Raw genomic sequence first — 19,744 nt, 5'->3', positions numbered from 1 at the left:
GGCCTTACACTAAACATCCGTAAGACAAAGGTCCTCCACCAACCTGTCCTCGCCGCACAGCACTGCCCCCCAGTCATCAAGATCCACGGCGTGGCCCTGGACAACGTGGACCATTTCCCTCCTCATTCTTCAAACACACAGCACTAACTGGAGAATGACCCACAGCCCAGCTCAGGTGGCTCCATAGCTCAGAGGTTAGAGCACTGGTCTAGTAAACCAGGGGTTGTGGGTTCAAATCTCACTGGGGCCTACTCAAAATTAGCTCAGTCTTTAAATTCACTGTCAATTAACAAGGGCTTTAATTATAAATATTGAACAGCTCCCAGACTGACCGTGGAATGATGGGCTTGTTCTTGACCACATTTAAAAAGTACTTAAAGTGCTGCAACTGACAGACCTCGAGCTGGAAAGTGGGATGAGGCTGGGTTGCTCTTGGCCGGCTGGCGTGGATACGATGGGCCGAATGGGATTCTGCCTCTCCCTTACTCTTTTTCCTTCTCACTCAATCTCTCAACCTGATTTTCTCTTTCTCTCTCACTCTTTGTCTCTAACATCATCAGCATAGGTGTGATATATTCACAGGGCACAGCACACACAGCTTCCTAACATGGCGCACAGCTCTCTCGGAAGTCTCCGGAAACCCGCCGAATTCTGTTTATTATTAACTCTGCACTTGCAGTACACAATACGTCCACATCCTCAATGTGGAGCTACAAACATTACAAGCTGACAGACATTGCAAGAGGCAGTTCCTCGGAATCGAGGAAGACTTGCTTCCACTCTTAAAATGAGTTCCCCTTTATCCACCCTGTTGGTTACATCCTCAAAGAATTCCAGCAAATTAGTCAAACATGACTTCCCCTTCATAAATCCATGCTGACTCTGCCTGACCCAATTATGCTTTTCCCAATGGCCTGCTCCTGGAGGAGAGAGGGGGGAGGGGAGACTGCGAGGAGGAAAGAGTGGCAGAGGAGAGAGAGGGAGGAAGGGGAAAGAGAAGTTAAGGGGAGAGAGGGAAGGAGTGAGAAAGAGATGGAACGGAAATTAAGAGCGAGGAGAAGGGAAGAGAGAGAGAGGGGGAGAATCTGAAAGGAAAGGGAAAAGAGATAGAAACTGATATTTAGATACTGAGCTAATTTTGAGTAGGCCCCAGTGAGATTTGAACCCACAACCCCTGGTTTACTAGACCAGTGCTCTAACCCCTGAGCTATGGAGCCACCTGCTCTGTGCAAGACAGGGGAAGGAGCAGGAAAGAGAGGGGAAGGGAAAAGAGAGAGTGGAAGGAGTGAGAAAAAGATATAAAACAGGTCGTGATGGGGAAGGGAGAGAGAGAGGGAGGAATCTGTCGGAAAGGGAAAAGAGAAAGAGGTATTTAAATACTGAGCTAATTTTAGGTAGGCCCCAGTGAGATTTGAACCCACGACCCCTGGTTTACTAGACCAGTGCTCTAACCCCTGAGCTATGGAGCCACCTGCTCTGGGCTGTGGGTCATTCCCCAGTTAGTGCTGTGTGTTTGAAGAATGAGGAGGGGTCAATGAAACGCTCAGATTGTGTCTCATCCCCCAGACACTTGCCTCCGTCTCTTCTAATATTCGCCTCTCAACATCGATATATCGGGTCTTTCACATAGTAAAACATCCCAAGGCAACTCAGTCACACTCTGCCCCAATCTCTCTGTCTCACTGTCTCTCTCTATCTTTCTCTCTCAATCTCTCTGTCTCTCCATCTCCCTGTCTCTCTCATTCTCTGTCTGTTTCTTTGTCTCTCACTCTCTCTCTCTCTCTGTGTCTCTCTCACCTGTAAGGGTACACCTATTTTTCTTGGAACAAGGCACAGGAAGAGACCACGGTAAAACTGTTTTAAAGTAAAAACGTTTGGACTACCTGGGAGGGGGAAGGCAAGTGGTGACACATGACCCATTAAAAGCAATGGTTGAGGTCAAGGACTGTACTTGGTTATACATACAGACAAAGAGATTGATACTGTCTATCCGGGGAGTCCCACAGTTGATTGGCCACAGGGGGTAACACAGTTCCCCCCAGAGACTACAGGTCTGCAAGAAAACAGGACTATAAAGGACCCAAGGAAATGCACATTTTTGGATAACAGGGCATTAAGGATAAGGAGTTATCTTTTGCACTGTCGACTCCATGTGCAAATTAGTAGCCAGTCAAACTCCTCAGCACAGCCAGTTAAACAAATCACTGCATCGATCCAGATGCATTCATCGGACACCAGCCCAGCAGGGAACTTATTCTTACTGTGGATATAAATATCACCATCATCGGCAGTCCCTCGGAATCGAGTAAGACTTGCTTCAACTCTAAAAGTGAGTTCTCAGGTGGTTGAACAGTCTAATACTGGAATTACCGTCCCTGTCACAGGTGGGACAGATAGTTGTTGAGGGAAGGGGAGGGTGGGACTGGTTTGCCGCACGCTCCTTCCGCTGCCTGCGCTTGGTCTCTGCACGCTCTCGGCGATGAGACTTGTGGTGCTCAGCACCCTCCCGGATGCACTTCCTCCACTTCGGGCGGACTGGTCTTTGGCCCAGGGACTCCCAGGTGTCAGTGGGGATGTTGCATTTTATCAAGGGAGTCTTTGAGGGGTGTCACTTGTAACGTTTCCTCTGCCCACCTTTGTCTCGCTTGCCGTGTGGGAGTTCCGATTCGAGCGCTTGCTTTGGGGAGTCTCGTGTCTGGGGACCATGCGGACAATGTGGCCCTGCCCAGCGGAGCTGGTCAAGCAGGAAGGAGCAGGAAGGTACACAAGCAGGAGGTAGAAAGATGAAGCAAAAGGACAAAGAGAGAGACAGAAGGAGACGAAAGGAAGAGGCGCTGCAGAGAACGGATAGAAGGAGAACCGACCGGTCACGGAACCAACAACCACAAACCTACAATAACTACAGCCAGGAATGGCGATTGTATGTCTTCAGTCGATTTCTCTCAGCAGTCTCGTCCTGTAGTTTTTAGTCGGTTTTTTGTTGTGTAATAAAACGGACCCTGGGTTAAGCCTAAAATGTTGTTCCATGTGTTGTCCTCTCCCCACTAGAAGTTCCGAGGTCTAACAATCAGTGAACAACACACACCCCGACACACTCTCTCTCTGTCTCTCAAGGGGGAAGGGTAGAGAGAGAGAGGAGGGAGGGGAGAGAGAGGAAGAAAGGCCGAGGGTGAAAAGGGTAAAGGGAAAGTGAGAACGAGAGATGGGTAGAGATAGAGGGGGAAAGGAAAGACAGAGAAAGGGTGAGAAAGACAGTGTAAGGGAGGAAGGGGGACTGGGAGAGAGAAAGGGGAAGGAGAGTGAACGGAACGGAGAGAGAGTGGAGTGCACCAGTTCCCACTGTCACAGGACAGAGAGTGGAGTGCACCAGTTCCCACTGTCACAGGACAGAGAGTGGAGAGCACCAGTTCCCACTGTCACAGGACAGAGAGTGGAGAGCACCAGTTCCCACTGTCACAGGACAGAGAGTGGAGAACATTAGTTCCCACTGTCACAGGACAGAGAGTGGAGAGCACCAGTTCCCACTGTCACAGGACAGAGAGTGGAGAGCACCAGTTCCCACTGTCACAGGACAGAGAGTGGAGAGCACCAGTTCCCACTGTCACAGGACGGGAGAGTGGAGAGCACCAGTTCCACTGTCACAGGACAGAGAGTGGAGAGCACCAGTTCCCACTGTCACAGGACAGAGAGTGGAGAGCACCAGTTCCCACTGTCACAGGACAGAGAGTGGAGAGCACCAGTTCCCACTGTCACAGGACAGAGAGTGGAGAGCACCAGTTCCCACTGTCACAGGACAGAGAGTGGAGAACACCAGTTCCCACTGTCACAGGAGAGAGAGTGGAGAGCACCAGTTCCCACTGTCACAGGACAGAGAGTGGAGAGCACCAGTTCCTACTGTCACAGGACAGAGAGTGGAGAACACCAGTTCCCACTGTCACATGAACATCCGGTCGTGCCCACAAAGGAAGTGGAGTGTGGGAAATTGCACTCTGCTTCTATTGAGGGTTGGTAAGGCCAATTTTCCGTCGGGAGCAGGACTTCCACGCTGGGGGGCTAAAATTCCCAGCCCAAGAAGGTTACCATCCCCAAGGTGGGGGCCTGTGCGGGGAGATGAATGGAGAATGTGGCATGGGATTGAGGGGCCACATTGCAGCGAAGGTCTCGGGGGGGGGGCGGGGGGCAGAGTGTGTTGGACGGTCGGGCCTGGGGGTTCTCTGCCTCGGTGCAGGGAGTGTTCGGGTTGACTGCGCAGATGGCGATTGGTGGATGTGGTGTGGTTGGCTTCGCGGGGGCTGGGTGCTCGACATCCGAGTGTGTTCAGCATTTGGGAAGGATTCTGACGGGACGGGCCATGTTGGGTGCAGGGGGAGCGTTCCCAATGTTGGATGGGTCGGGAGCCTGGACGGGCACGCTCTTGGGATGGGGATGGGCTGTTTGGGAGAGACATCTTTATTCGGGGAGTTGTTGGCCTGTGGGGTTACCTGCCACGGAGAGTTATTGATGCCAGTTCATTGGATATGTTCAGGAGGGTGTTGGATGTGGTTCTTTCGGTTGGGGAGGGTCGGGGGGTGATCAGTCAGGTATTTAAACACTAAACTAATTTTGAGTTGGCCTCAGCGAGATTTGAACCCTTGACCTCTGATTTACGAGACCAGTGCTCGAACCCCTGAGCTATGGAACCATCTGCTCTGGGAAAGTCAGCGGAAGGAGCAGGAAAGAGAGGGGAAGGGTAAAGAGAGAGTGGAAGGAGTGAGAGAGAGGGGGAAGAGGAGACTGGGAAGAAGAGACAGTGGAAGGGGAGAGAGAGAGTGGCAGGGGAGAAATGGGGAAGGAGAGCGGTTGATGCTAGTGAGGGAAAGGAGGGCGAGACGGGGAAAGTGAAATTGCGGGAAAGGGAGAGAGGGGTAAAAAGAGTTGTGATGGGGAAGGGAAGAATCTGGGAAAGGGAGAGGTATTTAAAGGCAGGGGCAGGAGCAGGAAAGATAGGGACAGGGAAAAGAGAGAGTGGAAGGTGTTCTCTCTTGAATCAAGAGTCAGATGAGATACTGCAAGCTCAAAGTAAGGTGTGACCTTAGTCCTTTATCACAGGTCTCCAGAGTGCATCACCAGCCTGTGAGGCTTCCTTAAGTACAGGTGCTCCCAAGGGATTGTGGGATCTCTTGGGACTCCAGGAGATAAGCCCTCTGGTGGCCAGACATGATAATTACAGGTTTACATTCGTAACAACACTTCCCCCCCCGACCGCCCCAAAGTCAATAGTGTAACTATATACAATGTGAGTCGATCTGGGACCTTCCTTGCCCTGGTTGATCGTCTCGGTACAAATGCTGGTGTTGGTGAATCATTTGTTGGGCCCTCGCTGGGCTGCTGTGCAGCTGGCCTTGCTGGACTGCTGGGGGGTGATGACTTCTGCTTCGTGGTCAACCGCTGGGTCGGTTGCTACGTCTGTGTGTTGGACGGACGGTAGAGTGTGTTGTGGGTTGTTCTGGATAGTCTGTAAATCTCAGTTTGATTTGGTCCAAGTGTTTTCTGCAGGTGAGTCCATTTGCGAGTTTGGCCACAAACACCTTGCTCCCCTCTTTGGCCAAAACAGTGGCAGCAATCCACTTGGGACCTTGTCCATAGTTCAACACAAATATAGGATCGTTTTCTTCAATTTCACGTGACACATTTGTGCGATCACGTTATGTATTCTGTTGAAGCCGCCTGCTCTCTACCTGTTCGTGTAGATCAGGGTGGACTAACGAGAGCCTTGTCTGAAGTGCTCTTTTCATCAGCAGTTCAGTGGAAGGGAGCCCGGTAAGTGAGTGGAGTCTTGTGCGGTAACTGAGCAGGACTCGGGACAAGCGAGTCTGCAGTGAGCCTTCAGTTACCCTTTTCAAGCTCTGCTTGATTGTTTGAACTGCTCGTTCTGCCTGACCGTTGGACGCTGGCTTAAACGGGGCAGGCGTGACATGTTTGACCCCATTGCGGGTCATGAATTCCTTGAACTCGGCACCGGTAAAGCACGGCCCATTGTCGCTTACAAGGACATCAGGCAGGCCGTGCGTGGCAAACACGGCCCGTAGGCTTTCGATGGTGGCAGCGGACGTGCTTGCCGGCATTATCACACATTCGATCCATTTGGAGTACGTATCTACAACCACTAAAAACATTTTTCCCCAAGAATGGGCCTGCATAGTCGACATGAACCCCAGACCACGGTTTGGCGGGCCAAGACCATAAATTTAGGGGCGCCTCCCTGGGTGCGTTGCTTAACTGGGAACATGTATTCCATTTGTGCACACAGGACTCTAAGTCTGCATCGATACCGGGCCACCACCCGTGGGATCTGGCTATCGCTTTCATCATTACAATGCCTGGGTGGGTACTGTGGAGATCACTAATGAAAGTGCCCCTGCCCTTTTTTGGCATACCTACCCAAATGCCCCACAGGAGGCAATCTGCCTGTCTAAACATTTCATCTTTGTGTCGCTGGTATGGCTTTATTTCTTCGTTCATCTCTAACGGGACACGAGACCAACTCCCGTGGAGCACACGGCTTTTTACTGAGGACAGTAAGGGGCCCTGGCTCATCCAGGTTCTAATCTGTCGGGCGGTGACAGGTGATTGCTCACTCTCGAATGCTTCCATTACCATAACTAAATCTGCGGGCTGTGTCATCTCCACCCCGGTGGTGGGCAATGGCAGCCTGCTGAGAGCATCGGCACAGTTTTCTGTGCCTGGCCTGTGGCGGATGGCGTAGTTGTATGTGGACAACGTGAGCGCCCATCACTGGATGCGGGCCGATGCAGTCGTATTTATCCCCTAATTTTCAGAAAGGAGGGATATAAGTGGCTTGTGGTCGATTTCCATTTCGAATTTGAGCCCGAACAGATATTGATGCATTTTCTTTACCCCGTAAACACACGCTAATGCTTCTCTCTCGATCATACTGTAGGTCCTCTCGGCCTTAGACAGACTTCTGGTTGCATAAGCAGCCGGTTGCAATTTCCCAAATTCATTCGCTTGTTACAATACACACCCGACCCCGTACGACGACGCATCACATGCTCGTACCAAACGTTTACATGGATCGTACAACACAAGCAATTTGTTTGAACATGACAGCGTCCTAGCTTTCTCAAAGGCATTTTCTTGGCTTTTACCCCAGACCCATTCATCTCCCTTACGCAGTGGAGGGTGCAGGGGTTCTAACAATGTGCCAAGACCCGGTAAGAAGTTACCAACATAGTTCAGGAGTCCAAGAAACGACCGCAGCTCCGTCACGTTCCGTGGTCTCGGTGCCTTCTCGCTTGCCCCCGTCTTCGAATCGGTGGGCCTGATGCCGTCCGCCGCGATTCTTCTCCCCGGGAACTCCACTTCAGGCACCGGGAAAACGCACTGCGAGCATTTCAGCCCGAGCCCCACACGATTAAGCCGACTAAGGAGCTCCTCCACGTTCTGCAAATGCTCGACGGTGTCCCGACCTGTAACCAAGATGTCGTCCTGGAAGACCACGGTGCACGGGACCCACTTCAGCAAGCTTTCCGTGTTCCTCTGGAATATCGCCGTGGCTGATCGAATCCCAAACGGGCATCTGTCGTAAACGAAAAGACCTTTGTGCGTGTTGAGGCAGGTGAGGCCTTTCGAAGATTCCACCAGCTCCTGCGTCATGTAGGCCGAGGTCAAGTCCAGCTTCGTGAATGTTTTCACCCCCGGCCAGCGTGACAAATAGGTCATCTGTCTTTGGTAGCGGGTATTGATCCTGCAGGGAGAAGCGATTGATAGTTACTTTGTAATCACCACAGATTCTGACGGTGCCGTCTCCCTTGAGGATTGGAACGATCAGACTGGCCCACTCACTGAATTCGATCGGCGACATGATGTCCTCTCGTTGCAGCCTGTCCAGCTCAATGTCCACACTCTCTCTCACCATGTAAGGTACCGCTCTCACCTTGTGATGGATGGGTCACGCCCCCGGAATTAAATGGATCTGCACTTTTGCTCCTTGGAACTTCCCGACGCCTGGTTCGAACAGCGAGGGGAACTTGCTTAGGACCTGGGCACATGAGGTGTCGTCGACGGATGTATCTTTCCCAGCCAGCTCCTGCCGAACAGCGTGGGGCCATCGCCCGGTACCACCCACAGTGGTAAATCGTGCACCGCTCCATCGTAGGAGATCTTTCCGGTAGCACTGCCGATTACGGGAATCAGTTCCTTTGTGTACGTTCTAAGTTTGGTTCGAATGGGAGTCAGGACTGGCCTAGAAGCCTTGTTGCACCACAACTTATCGAAAGTCTTTTTGCTCATTATGGACTGGCTCGCGCCCGTGTCCAGCTCCCTGGACACCGGGAGCCCATTTAATTCAACCTTCAGCATTATCGGGGGACACTTTGAGGTAAATGTGTGCACCCCATATACCTCTGCCTCCTCAGTCTGAGGCTCTGGTTCATCGTGTTCCGCCGTGGATCTGTCCTCCTCTGCAACAAGGTGGTTTGCAGGATTAGCAGGATTTGCAGCTCGCCTGCACATACGTTGGAGGTGTCCCATTGTTCCACAGCCCTTGCAAACGTACCCTTTGAAGCGGCATGAATGGAATCGATGATCACCAAGATCACCACAACCTCTGTCGTCGAGCTACAGTACGCGGACGACGCCTGAATCTGCGCACATTCAGAGGCTGAACTCCAGGATATAGTCAATGTATTTACTGAGGCGTACGAAAGCACTGGCCTTACACTAAACATCCGTAAGACAAAGGTCCTCCATCAACCTGTCCTCGCCGCATAGCACTGCCCCCCAGTCAACAAGGTCCACGGCGTGGCCCTGGACAACGTGGACCATTTCCCTCCTCATTCTTCAAACACACAGCACTAACTGGGGAATGACCCACAGCCCAGCTCAGGTGGCTCCATAGCTCAGGGGTGAGAGCACTGGTCTAGTAAACCAGGAGTTGTGGGCTCAAATCTCACTTTGGTCTTACTCAAAATTAGCTCAGTATTTAAATTTACTATCAATTAACAAAGGCTTTAATTATAAATATTGAACAGCTCCCAGACTGACTGTGGAATGATGGGCTTGTTCTTGACCACATTTAAAAAGTACTGAAAGTGCTGCAACTGACAGACCTCGAGCTGGAAAGTGGGATGAGGCTGGGTTGCTCTTGGCCGGTCGGCGTGGATACGATGGGCCGAATGGGATTATGCCTCTCCCTTGCTCTTTTTCCTTCTCACTCAATCTCTCAACCTGACTTTCTCTTTCTCTCTCACTCTTTGTCTCTAACATCATCAGCATAGGTATGATATATTCACAGGGCACAGCACACACAGCTTCCTAACATGGCGCGCAGTTCTCTCGGAAGTCTCCGGAAACCCGCCGAATTCTGTTTATTATTAACTCTGCACTTGCAGTACACAATACGTCCACATCCTCAATGTGGAGCTACAAACATTACAAGCTGACAGACATTGCAAGAGGCAGTCCCTCGGAATCGAGGAAGACTTGCTTCCACTCTTAAAATGAGTTCCCCTTTATCCACCCTGTTGGTCACATCCTCAAAGAATTCCAGCAAATTAGTCAAACATGACTTCCCCTTCATAAATCCATGCTGACTCTGCCTGACCCAATTATGCTTTTCCCAATGGCCTGCTCCTGAAGGAGTGAGAGGAGAGAGGGAGGAGGGGAGACTGCGACGAGGAAAGAGTGGCAGAGGAGAGAGAGGGAGGAAGGGGAAAGAGAAGTTAAGGTGAGAGAGGGAAGGAGTGAGAAAGAGAGGGGACGGAAAGTAAGAGCGAGGAGAAGGGAAGAGAGAGAGAGGGGGAGAATCTGAAAGGAAAGGGAAAAGAGAGAGAAACTGATATTTCGATACTGAGCTAATTTTGAGTAGGCCCCAGTGAGATTTGAACCCACGGTCCCTGGTTTACTAGATCAGTGCTCTAAACCCTGAGCTATGGAGCCACCTGTTCTGTGCAAGATAGGGGAAGGAGCAGAAAAGAGAGGGGAAGGGAAAAGAGAGAGTGGAAGGAGTGAGAAAAAGATATAAAACAGGTCGTGATGGGGAAGGGAGAGAGTGAGAGGGAAGGAGAGAGAGAAGGAGAAGGGGATGGAGAGAGAGAGAGGGGGAAGGAAATGAAGAGGAAGGGGAGAGAGAGTGGGAAAGGGGGTAAGGGAGAGAGAAAGGATGAAGGAGAGTGAGCGGAGGGGAGAGAGAGAGAAAAATAAAGGGAAATGATAGAGAGAGGAGGAAGGGAAGAGATAAATCGAGAGCCTGTAGTTCCAGGGTCGGTCTCAGAGCTTTTTAATATTTATAATTAAAGCCCTTGTCAATTGATGGTGAATTTAAATACTGAGCTAAGTTTTAGTCGGGCCCAGCTACCTGCTCTGAGCTCTCTCTCTCTCTCTCTCTCTCTCTCTCGAGGGGGAAGGGGATAGAGAGGGAAAGGGAGAGAGAGAGAGAGAGGGGTTAAGGGAGAGAGGAAAGGGAGAGATAGAGGGAGAAGGGGAGAGAGAATGGCAGGGTGAGAGAGTGGGGGAAAGGGGAGAGACTGTGGTGTCTGGGGGAAGGGAAGAGAGGGGAAAGGGAGATAGACAGAGAGGGAAGTGGAGAGTGAGAAGGGGGAGTGAGAGAGAGAGACGGGAAAAGGGAGAAGAGAAAGTGAAGGGGTACGAGAGAGAGGGGCAGGAGTGAAAGAGAGAAGGTGAAAAGGGATTGAGAGAGGGGGAAGGGGACAGAGAGTGAAAGTGAGAAGGGAAGATTGGGGGAGAGGGGAGAGCCTGTTGTGCCAGGGTTGGTTTCATATTTATAATTAAAGCCCTTGCTAATTTAAATACTGAGCTGAGTAGGACCCAATGAGATTTGAACCCACTACCCCAGGTTTACTAGACCATTGCTCTAACCCTTGAGCTATGGATCCACCTGCTCTGGGCTGTGGGTCATTCCCCAGTTAGTGCTGTGTGTTTGAAGAATGAGGAGGGGTCAGTGAAACGCTCAGATTGTGTCTCATCCCCCAGACTCCTGCCTCCGTCTCTTCAATATTCACCTCTCAACATCGATATATCGGGTCTTTCACGTAGTAAAACATCCCAAAGCAACTCAGTCACACTCTGCCTCAATCTCACTGTCTCTCTGTCTTTCTGTCTCTCTGTCTCATTCCCTGCCTCTCGCGCTCTCTCCGTGTCTCTCTCACTTATTCTCTGCTTCTGGATAAGGAAGAGAGAAAAGGAGAAGGAAAGAGATAGAGAGCGAGGGGGAAGAGATAGGGGGGGAGGGGAGTGAGAGGGGAAGGAGTGACAGAGATAGGGGGAAGGGAAAAGAGGAAAATAAGCTTGTTGTTCCAGGGCGACTAGTTCCAACTGTCACAGGACAGAGAGTGGAGAGCACCAGTTCCAACTGTCACAGGACAGAGAGTGGAGAGCACCAGTTCCCACTGTCTCAGGACAGAGAGTGGAGAGCACCAGTTCCCACTGTCACCGGACAGAGAGTGGAGAACACCAGTTCCCACTGTCACAGGACAGAGAGTGGAGAGCACCAGTTCCCACTGTCACAGGACGGGAGAGTGGAGAGCACCAGTTCCCACTGCCACAGGGCAGAGAGTGGAGAGCACCAGTTCCCACTGTCACAGGACAGAGAGTGGAGAGCACCAGTTCCAACTGTCACAGGACAGAGAATGGAGAGCACCAGTTCCCACTGTCACAGGACAGAGAGTGGAGAGCACCAGTTCCCACTGTCACAGGACAGAGAGTGGAGAGCACCAGTTCCCACTGTCACAGGACAGAGAGTGGAGAACACCAGTTCCCACTGTCACAGGACAGAGAGTGGAGAGCACCAGTTCCCACTGTCACAGGACAGAGAGTGGAGAGCACCAGTTCCCACTGTCACAGGACAGAGAGTGGAGAACACCAGTTCCCACTGTCACAGGACAGAGAGTGGAGAACACCAGTTCCCACTGTCACAGGACAGAGAGTGGAGAACACCAGTTCCCACTGTCACAGGACAGAGAGTGGAGAACACCAGTTCCCACTGTCACAGGACAGAGAGTGGAGAGCACCAGTTCCCACTGTCACAGGACAGAGAGTGGAGAGCACTAGTTCCCACTGTCACAGGACAGAGAGTGGAGAACACCAGTTCCCACTGTCACAGGACAGAGAGTGGAGAACACCAGTTCCCAATGTCACATGAACATCCGGTCATGCCCGCAAAGGAAGTGGAGTGTGGGAAATTGCACGCTGCTTCCATTGAGGGGTGGTCAGGCCAATTCTGCGGTGGGAGCTAAAATTCCCAGCCCCAGAAGGTTACCGCCCCGCAAGGTAGGGGCCTGTGCGGGGAGGCAGAGGGAAGAATGAATGGAGACAGGGGTGGGGGATTGAGGGGCAGGGGATAGGAGGGGCCACATTGCAGCGAAGGTCTGGTGGGGGGTCAATGTGTGTTGGACGGTCGGGCCTGGGGGCTCTGTGCCTCGGTGCAGGGAGTTTTCGGGTTGACTGCGCAGATGGCGATTGGTGGATGTGGTGTGGTTGGCTTCGCGGGGGCTGGGTGCTCGACATCCAGGGGTGTTCGGCATTTGGGGAGGATTCTGACGGGACGGGCCGTGTTGGGTGTTGGGGCAGTGTACCCGGTGTTGGATGGGTCCTGAGCCAGGGTGGGGCACGCTATTGGGATGGGGATGGGCTGTTTGGGAGAGACGTCTTCACTCGGAGAGTTGTTGTTCTGTGGGGTTCTCTGCTGCGGAGAGTTGTTGATGCCAGTTCATTGGATATATTCAGGAGGGAGTTGGATGTGGTCCTTGCGGTAAGGGGAGGGTCAGGGGGTGATCAGCCAGGTATTTAAACACTAAACTAATTTTGAGTAGGCCCCAGCAAGATTTGAACCCATGATCTCTGATTTACTGGACCAGTGCTCGAACCCCTGAGCTATGGAACCACCTGCTCTGGGAAAGTCAGCGGAAGGAGCAGGAAAGAGAGGGGAAGGGTAAAAAGAGAGTGGAAGGAAGTGAGAGAGAGGGGGAAGGGGAAAGAGAGAGGAGGAAGAGGCGAGAGAGGGAGGGGATGGAGTGAGAGAGGGGAAGGAGAGAGAGAGAGGGGGAAGAGAGAGAGAGGGGAAGGGAAGCAGTTGATGCGAGTGAGGGAAAGGAGGGCGAGACAGTGAAAGCGGTAAAAAGAGTTGCGATGGTGAAGGGAAGAATCTGCAGGAAAGGGAGAAGTATTTAAATACTGAGTTAATTTTGAGTAGGCCCCAGTGAAATTTGAACTCACGACCCCTGGTTTACTAAACCAGTGCTTTAACCCCTGAGCTATGGAACCACCTGCTCTGGTAAAGGCAGGGGCAGGAGCAGGAAAGAGAGGGACAGGGAAAAGAGAGAGTGGAAGGTGTTCGGTCTTGAATCAAGAGTTAGATGAGAGACTGCAATCTCAAAGTAAGTGTGACCGTAGTCCTGTATTGCCGATCTCAGAGTGCCTCTCCAGCCTGTGAGGCCTCTTTATATACAGGTGCTCCCAAGGGATTGTGGGATCACTTTGGACTCCAAGCCCTCTGGTGGTTAGACATGGTAATTACAGGTTTACATACATAACAGAAGGAGTGAGAGAGAGGCGGAAGGGGAGAGAGTGGGGAAGAGGAGAGAGTGGGGAAGGAGTGAGAGAGAGGGGGAAGGGGAAAGAGTGGGGAAGGAGTGAGAGAGGGAGGAAGAGAGAGGGAATGGGGAGCGAGAGAGGGGAGGCGAAAGAGAGGGAGGAGAAGGGGAGAGAGTGGGGAAGGGGAGAGAGGGGGAGGAAGAGAGAGGGAAAGGGGAAATAGAGGGAGGGGATGGGGAGAGAGAGTGAGTGGAAGGGGGAGCGAGAGGGGAAGGTGTGAGTGAGGGAAGGGGAGAGAGTGGCAAAGAAAAGAGGGTGAGGCAAGGGAGGGGGAAGGGGGAGAGGGGAATGAGTGAGAGACGGGGAAAGCGAGATCGCAGGAAAGGGAAAGAGGGGTAAAATATATAGAGCGGGTCGTGATGGGGAAGGGAGAGAGAGATTTGGAAGGGGAGAGAGAGTATAAGAGAGATGAGAAGAAGAGAGGGGAAAGGGAGAGAGAAAAGTGAAGGAGTGAGAGAGAGGGGGGAAGCAGCGAGAGAGAGGGTAACGAGTGTGTAAGAGCGGGAAGGGGATAGAGAGAGGGAGGAGAAAGGGGAGAAAGCAGAGGGTGAGAGAGGGGAATGAGTGAGAGATGGGGAAAGCAAGATAAAAATGTAGAACAGGCTGTGTAGAAGTGGAGAGCAGAGAAAGATTTGGAGCCTGTTGTTCCAGAGTCCGTCTCGTAGCTGTTTCATATTTATAATTAAACCCCTTGTTAATTAATGGTGAATTTAAATACTGAGGCAATTTTGAATAGGTCACAGTGAGATTTGAACCCACAATCCCTGGTTTACTGGAGCATTGCTCTAACCCCTGAGCTATGGAACCACCTGCCCTAGGCTGTGGGTCATTCCTCAGTTAGTGCTGTGTGTTTGAAGAATGAGGAGGGGTCAGTGAAACGCTCAGATTGTGTCTCATCCCCCAGACTCCTGCCTCCGTCTCTTCAATATTCACTTCTCAACATCGATATATCGGGTCTTTCACGTAGTAAAACATCCCAAGGCAACTCAGTCACACTCTGCCTCAATCTCTCTGTCTCTCTCACTCTCTCTCTGTCTCTCTGTCTCTCCGTCACTCTCTCTCTGGCTCTCTGTCGCTCTCAATCTCACTCTCTAACTTTCTCTCGCTCCTATTTATTATGTGATTATGTTTGCCGCACGCTCCTTCCGCTGCCTGCGCTTGGTCTCTGCACGCTCTCGGTGACGAGACTCGAGATGCTCAGCGCCCTCCCGGATGCACTTCCTCCACTCCGGGCGGACTGGTCTTTGGCCCAGGGACTCCCAGGTGTAGGTGGGGATGTTGCACTTTATCAGGGAGGCTTTGAGGGTGGTCCTTGTAACGTTTCCTCTGTCCACCTTTGTCTCGCTTGCCGTGTGGGAGTTCCGATTCGAGCGCTTGCTTTGGGGAGTCTCGTGTCTGGGGACCATGCGGACAATGTGGCCCTGCCCAGCGGAGCTGGTCAAGCAGGAAGGAGCAGGAAGGTACACAAGCAGGAGGTGGAAAGATGAAGCAAAAGGACAAACAGAGAGACAGAAGGAGATGAAAGGAAGAGGCGCTGCAGAGAACGGATAGAAGGAGAACCGACCGGTCACGGAACCAACAACCACAAACCTACAATAACTACAGCCAGGAATGGCGATTGTATGTCTTCAGTCGATTTCTCTCAGCAGTCTCGTCCTGTAGTTTTTAGTCGGTTTTTTGTTGTGTAATAAAACGGACCCTGGGTTTAGCCTAAAATTTTGTTCCATGTGTTGTCCTCTCCCCACTAGAAGTTCCGAGGTCTAACAATCAGTGAACAACACACACCCCGACACACTCTCTCTCTGTCTCTCAAGGGGGAAGGGCAGAGAGAGAGAGGAGGGAGGGGAGAGAGAGGAAGAAAGGCCGAGGGTGAAAAGGGTAAAGGGAAAGTGAGAAAGAGAGATGGGTAGAGATAGAGGGGGAAAGGAAAGACAGAGGAAGTGGAGAGTGGGAAGGGTGAGAAAGACAGTGTAAGGGAGGAAGGGGGACTGGGAGAGAGAAAGGGGAAGGAGAGTGAACGGAACGAGAGAGACTGGAGAGCACCAGTTCCCACTGTCACAGGACAGAGAGTGGAGAGCACCAGTTCCCACTGTCACAGGACAGAGAGTGGAGAGCACCAGTTCCCACTGTCACAGGACAGAGAGTGGAGAACACCAGTTCCCACTGTCACAGGACAGAGAGTGGAGAGCACCAGTTCCCACTGTCACAGGACAGAGAGTGGAGAGCACCAGTTCCCACTGTCACAGGACAGAGAGTGGAGAACACCAGTTCCCACTGTCACAGGACGGGAGAGTGGAGAGCACCAGTTCCCACTGTCACAGGACAGAGAGTGGAGAGCACCAGTTCCCACTGTCACAGGACAGAGAGTGGAGAACACCAGTTCCCACTGTCACAGGACAGAGAGTGGAGAACACCAGTTCCCACTGTCACAGGACAGAGAGTGCAGAGCATCAGTTCCCACTGTCACGGGACAGAGAGTGGAGAGCACCAGTTCCCACTGTCACAGGACGGGAGAGTGGAGAACACCAGTTCCCACTGTCACAGGACAGAGAGTGCAGAGCATCAGTTCCCACTGTCACGGGACAGAGAGTGGAGAGCACCAGTTCCCACTGTCACAGGACAGAGAGTGGAGTGCACCAGTTCCCACTGTCACAGGACAGAGAGTGGAGAACACCAGTTCCCACTGTCACAGGACAGAGAGTGGAGAACACCAGTTCCCACTGTCACAGGACAGAGAGTGGAGAGCACTAGTTCCCACTGTCACAGGACAGAGAGTGGAGAACACCAGTTCCCACTGTCACAGGATGGGAGAGTGGAGAACACCAGTTCCCACTGTCACAGGACAGAGAGTGGAGAACACCAGTTCCCACTGTCACAGGACAGAGAGTGGAGAACACCAGTTCACACTGTCACAGGACAGAGAGTGGAGAACACCAGTTCCCACTGTCACAGGACAGAGAGTGGAGAGCACCAGTTCCCACTGTCACAGGACAGAGAGTGGAGAACACCAGTTCCCACTGTCACAGGACAGAGAGTGGAGAGCACCAGTTCCCACTGTCACAGGACAGAGAGTGCAGAGCACCAGTTCCCACTGTCACAGGACAGAGAGTGGAGAACACCAGTTCCCACTGTCACAGGACAGAGAGTGGAGAGCACCAGTTCCCACTGTCACAGGACGGGAGAGTGCGGAGCAACAGTTCCCACTGTCACAGGACGGGAGAGTGGAGACCACCAGTTCCAATTGTCACAGGACAGAGAGTGGAGAGCACCAGTTCCCACTGTCACAGGACGGAAGAGTGGAGAGCACCAGTTCCCACTGTCACAGGACGGGAGAGTGGAGAGCACCAGTTCCCACTGTCACAGGACAGCGAGTGGAGAGCACCAGTTCCCACTGTCACAGGACAGAGAGTGGAGAGCATAAGTTCCCACTGTCACAGGACAGAGAGTGGAGAGCACCAGTTCCCACTGTCACAGGACGGGAGAGTGGAGAGCACCAGTTCCCACTGTCACAGGAGAGAGAGTGGAGAGCACCAGTTCCCACTGTCACAGGACGGGAGAGTGGAGAACACCAGTTCCCACTGTCACAGGACAGAGAGTGGAGAGCACCAGTTCCCACTGTCACAGGACAGAGAGTGGAGAGCACCAGTTCCCACTGTCACAAGACAGAGTGGAGAGCACCAGTTCCCACTGTCACAGGACGGGAGAGTGGAGAGCACCAGTTCCCACTGTCACAGGACAGAGAGTGGAGAGCACCAGTTCCCACTGTCACAGGACAGAGAGTGGAGAGCACCAGTTCCCACTGTCACAGGACAGAGAGTGGAGAGCACCAGTTCCCACTGTCACAGGACAGAGAGTGGAGAACACCAGTTCCCACTGTCACAGGACAGAGAGTGGAGAGCACCAGTTCCCACTGTCACAGGACAGAGAGTGGAGAACACCAGTTCCCACTGTCACAGGACAGAGAGTGGAGAACACCAGTTCCCACTGTCACAGGACAGAGAGTGGAGAACACCAGTTCCCACTGTCACAGGACAGAGAGTGGAGAGCACCAGTTCCCACTGTCACAGGACAGAGAGTGGAGAGCACCAGTTCCCACAGTCACAGGACAGAGAGTGGAGAGCACCAGTTCCCACTTTTGCAGGACAGAGAGTGGAGAGCACCAGTTCCCACTGTCGCAGGACAGAGAGTGGAGAGCACCAGTTCCCACTGTCACAGGACAGAGAGTGGAGAACACCAGTTCCCACTGTCACAGGACAGAGAGTGGAGAACACCAGTTCCCACTGTCACAAGACAGAGAGTGGAGAGCACCAGTTCCCACTGTCACAGGACAGAGAGTGGAGAACACCAGTTCCCACTGTCACAGGACAGAGAGTGGAGAGCACCAGTTCCCACTGTCACAGGACAGAGAGTGGAGAGCACCAGTTCCCACTGTCACAGGACAGAGAGTGGAGAGCACCAGTTCCCACTGTCACAGGACAGAGAGTGGAGAGCACCAGTTCCCACTGTCACAGGACAGAGAGTGGAGAGCACCAGTTCCCACTGTCACAGGACAGAGAGTGGAGAGCACCAGTTCCCACTGTCACAGGACAGAGAGTGGAGAACACCAGTTCCCACTGTCACAGGACAGAGAGTGGAGAGCACCAGTTCCCACTGTCACAGGACGGGAGAGTGGAGAACACCAGTTCCCACTGTCACAGTACAGAGAGTGGAGAGCACCAGTTCCCACTGTCACAGGACGGGAGAGTGGAGAGCACCAGTTCCCACTGTCACAGGACAGAGATTGGAGAGCACCAGTTCCCACTGTCACAGGACGGGAGAGTGGAGAGCACCAGTTCCCACTGTCACAGGACAGAGAGTGGAGAACACCAGTTCCCACTGTCACAGGACAGAGACTGGAGAACACCAGTTCCCACTGTCACAGGACAGAGAGTGGAGAGCACCAGTTCCCACTGTCACAGGACAGAGAGTGGAGAACACCAGTTCCCACTGTCACAGGACGGGAGAGTGGAGAGCACCAGTTCCCACTGTCACAGGACAGAGAGTGGAGAGCACCAGTTCCCACTGTCACAGGACAGAGAGTGGAGAGCACCAGTTCCCACTGTCACAGGACAGAGAGTGGAGAACACCAGTTCCCACTGTCACATGAACATCCGGTCGTACCCACAAAGGAAGTGGAGTGTGGGAAATTGCACTCTGCTTCTATTGAGGGGTGGTCAGGCCAATTCTCCGTCGGGAGCAGGACTTCCATGCTGGGGGGGGGGCTAAAATTCCCCGCCCAAGAAGTTTACCACCCTCAAGGTGGGGGCCTGTGCGGGGAGATGATTGGAGAATGGGGCATGGGATTGAGGGGCCACATTGCAGCGAAGGTCTCGGGGGGGGGGGGGTGGGAGCAAAGTGTGTTGGACGGTCGGGCCTGGGGGTTCAGGGGGCTCTGTGCCTCGGTGCAGGGAGTGTTCGGGACTCTGCACAGATGGCGATTGGTGGATGTCTTCACGGGGGCTGGGTGCTCGACATCCAAGTGTGTTCAGCATTTGGGAAGGATTCTGACGGGACGGGCCATGTTGGGTGCAGGGGGAGCGTTCCCAGTGTTGGATGGGTCCAGAGCCGGGGGCAGGGCACACTCTTGGGATAGGGGTGGGCTGTTTGGGAGAGACATCTTCATTCGGGGAGTTGTTGGCCTGTGGGGTTGCCTGCCGCGGAGAGTTATTGATGCCAGTTCATTGGATATGTTCAGGAGGGAGTTGGATGTGGTTTTTTCGGTTGGGGAGGGTCGGGGGGTGATCAGTCAGGTATTTAAACACTAAACTAATTTTTAGTAGGCCTCAGCGAGATTTGAACCCATGACCTCTGATTTACTAAACCAGTGCTCTAACCCCTGAGCTATGGAACCATCTGCTCTGGGAAAGTCAGCGGAAGGAGCAGGAAAGAGAGGGGAAGGGTAAAGAGAGAGGGGGAAGAGGAGACTGGGAAGAAGAGACAGTGGAAGGGGAGAGAGAGAGAGGGGAAGGGGAGAGAGAGAGTGGCAGGGGAGAAATGGGGAAGGAGAGCGGTTGATGCGAGTGAGGGAAAGGAGGGCGAGACGGGGAAAGCGAAATAGCGGGAAAGGGAGAGAGGGGTAAAAAGAGTTGTGATG

The 19,744-nt window shown here is 52.8% G+C and overlaps 5 non-coding genes across 5 annotated transcripts; 1 reads left to right on the top strand and 4 right to left on the bottom strand.

The window, feature by feature from the left end:
* Positions 1 to 177: 177 nt before the first annotated feature.
* Positions 178 to 250, top strand: trnat-agu (transfer RNA threonine (anticodon AGU)). The gene has a single exon. It is a non-coding gene; the product is annotated as a tRNA-Thr (tRNA).
* Positions 251 to 1,144: 894 nt separating this feature from the next.
* On the bottom strand, positions 1,145 to 1,217 carry trnat-agu (transfer RNA threonine (anticodon AGU)). Its single transcript has one exon. It is a non-coding gene; the product is annotated as a tRNA-Thr (tRNA).
* Positions 1,218 to 1,396: 179 nt separating this feature from the next.
* On the bottom strand, positions 1,397 to 1,469 carry trnat-agu (transfer RNA threonine (anticodon AGU)). Its single transcript has one exon. It is a non-coding gene; the product is annotated as a tRNA-Thr (tRNA).
* Positions 1,470 to 9,866: 8,397 nt separating this feature from the next.
* trnat-agu (transfer RNA threonine (anticodon AGU)) lies at positions 9,867 to 9,939 on the bottom strand. Its single transcript has one exon. It is a non-coding gene; the product is annotated as a tRNA-Thr (tRNA).
* Positions 9,940 to 13,208: 3,269 nt separating this feature from the next.
* On the bottom strand, positions 13,209 to 13,281 carry trnat-agu (transfer RNA threonine (anticodon AGU)). Its single transcript has one exon. It is a non-coding gene; the product is annotated as a tRNA-Thr (tRNA).
* Between the last annotated feature and the right edge of the window lie 6,463 nt (positions 13,282 to 19,744).

The sequence above is a fragment of the Pristiophorus japonicus genome, unplaced genomic scaffold, assembly GCF_044704955.1.
Source record: "Pristiophorus japonicus isolate sPriJap1 unplaced genomic scaffold, sPriJap1.hap1 HAP1_SCAFFOLD_536, whole genome shotgun sequence".
In the NCBI taxonomy this organism is placed as follows: domain Eukaryota; kingdom Metazoa; phylum Chordata; class Chondrichthyes; family Pristiophoridae; genus Pristiophorus; species Pristiophorus japonicus.
The sequence above is the reverse complement of the archived record's forward strand: the minus strand, read 5'-3'. Positions and strand labels throughout refer to the sequence as shown.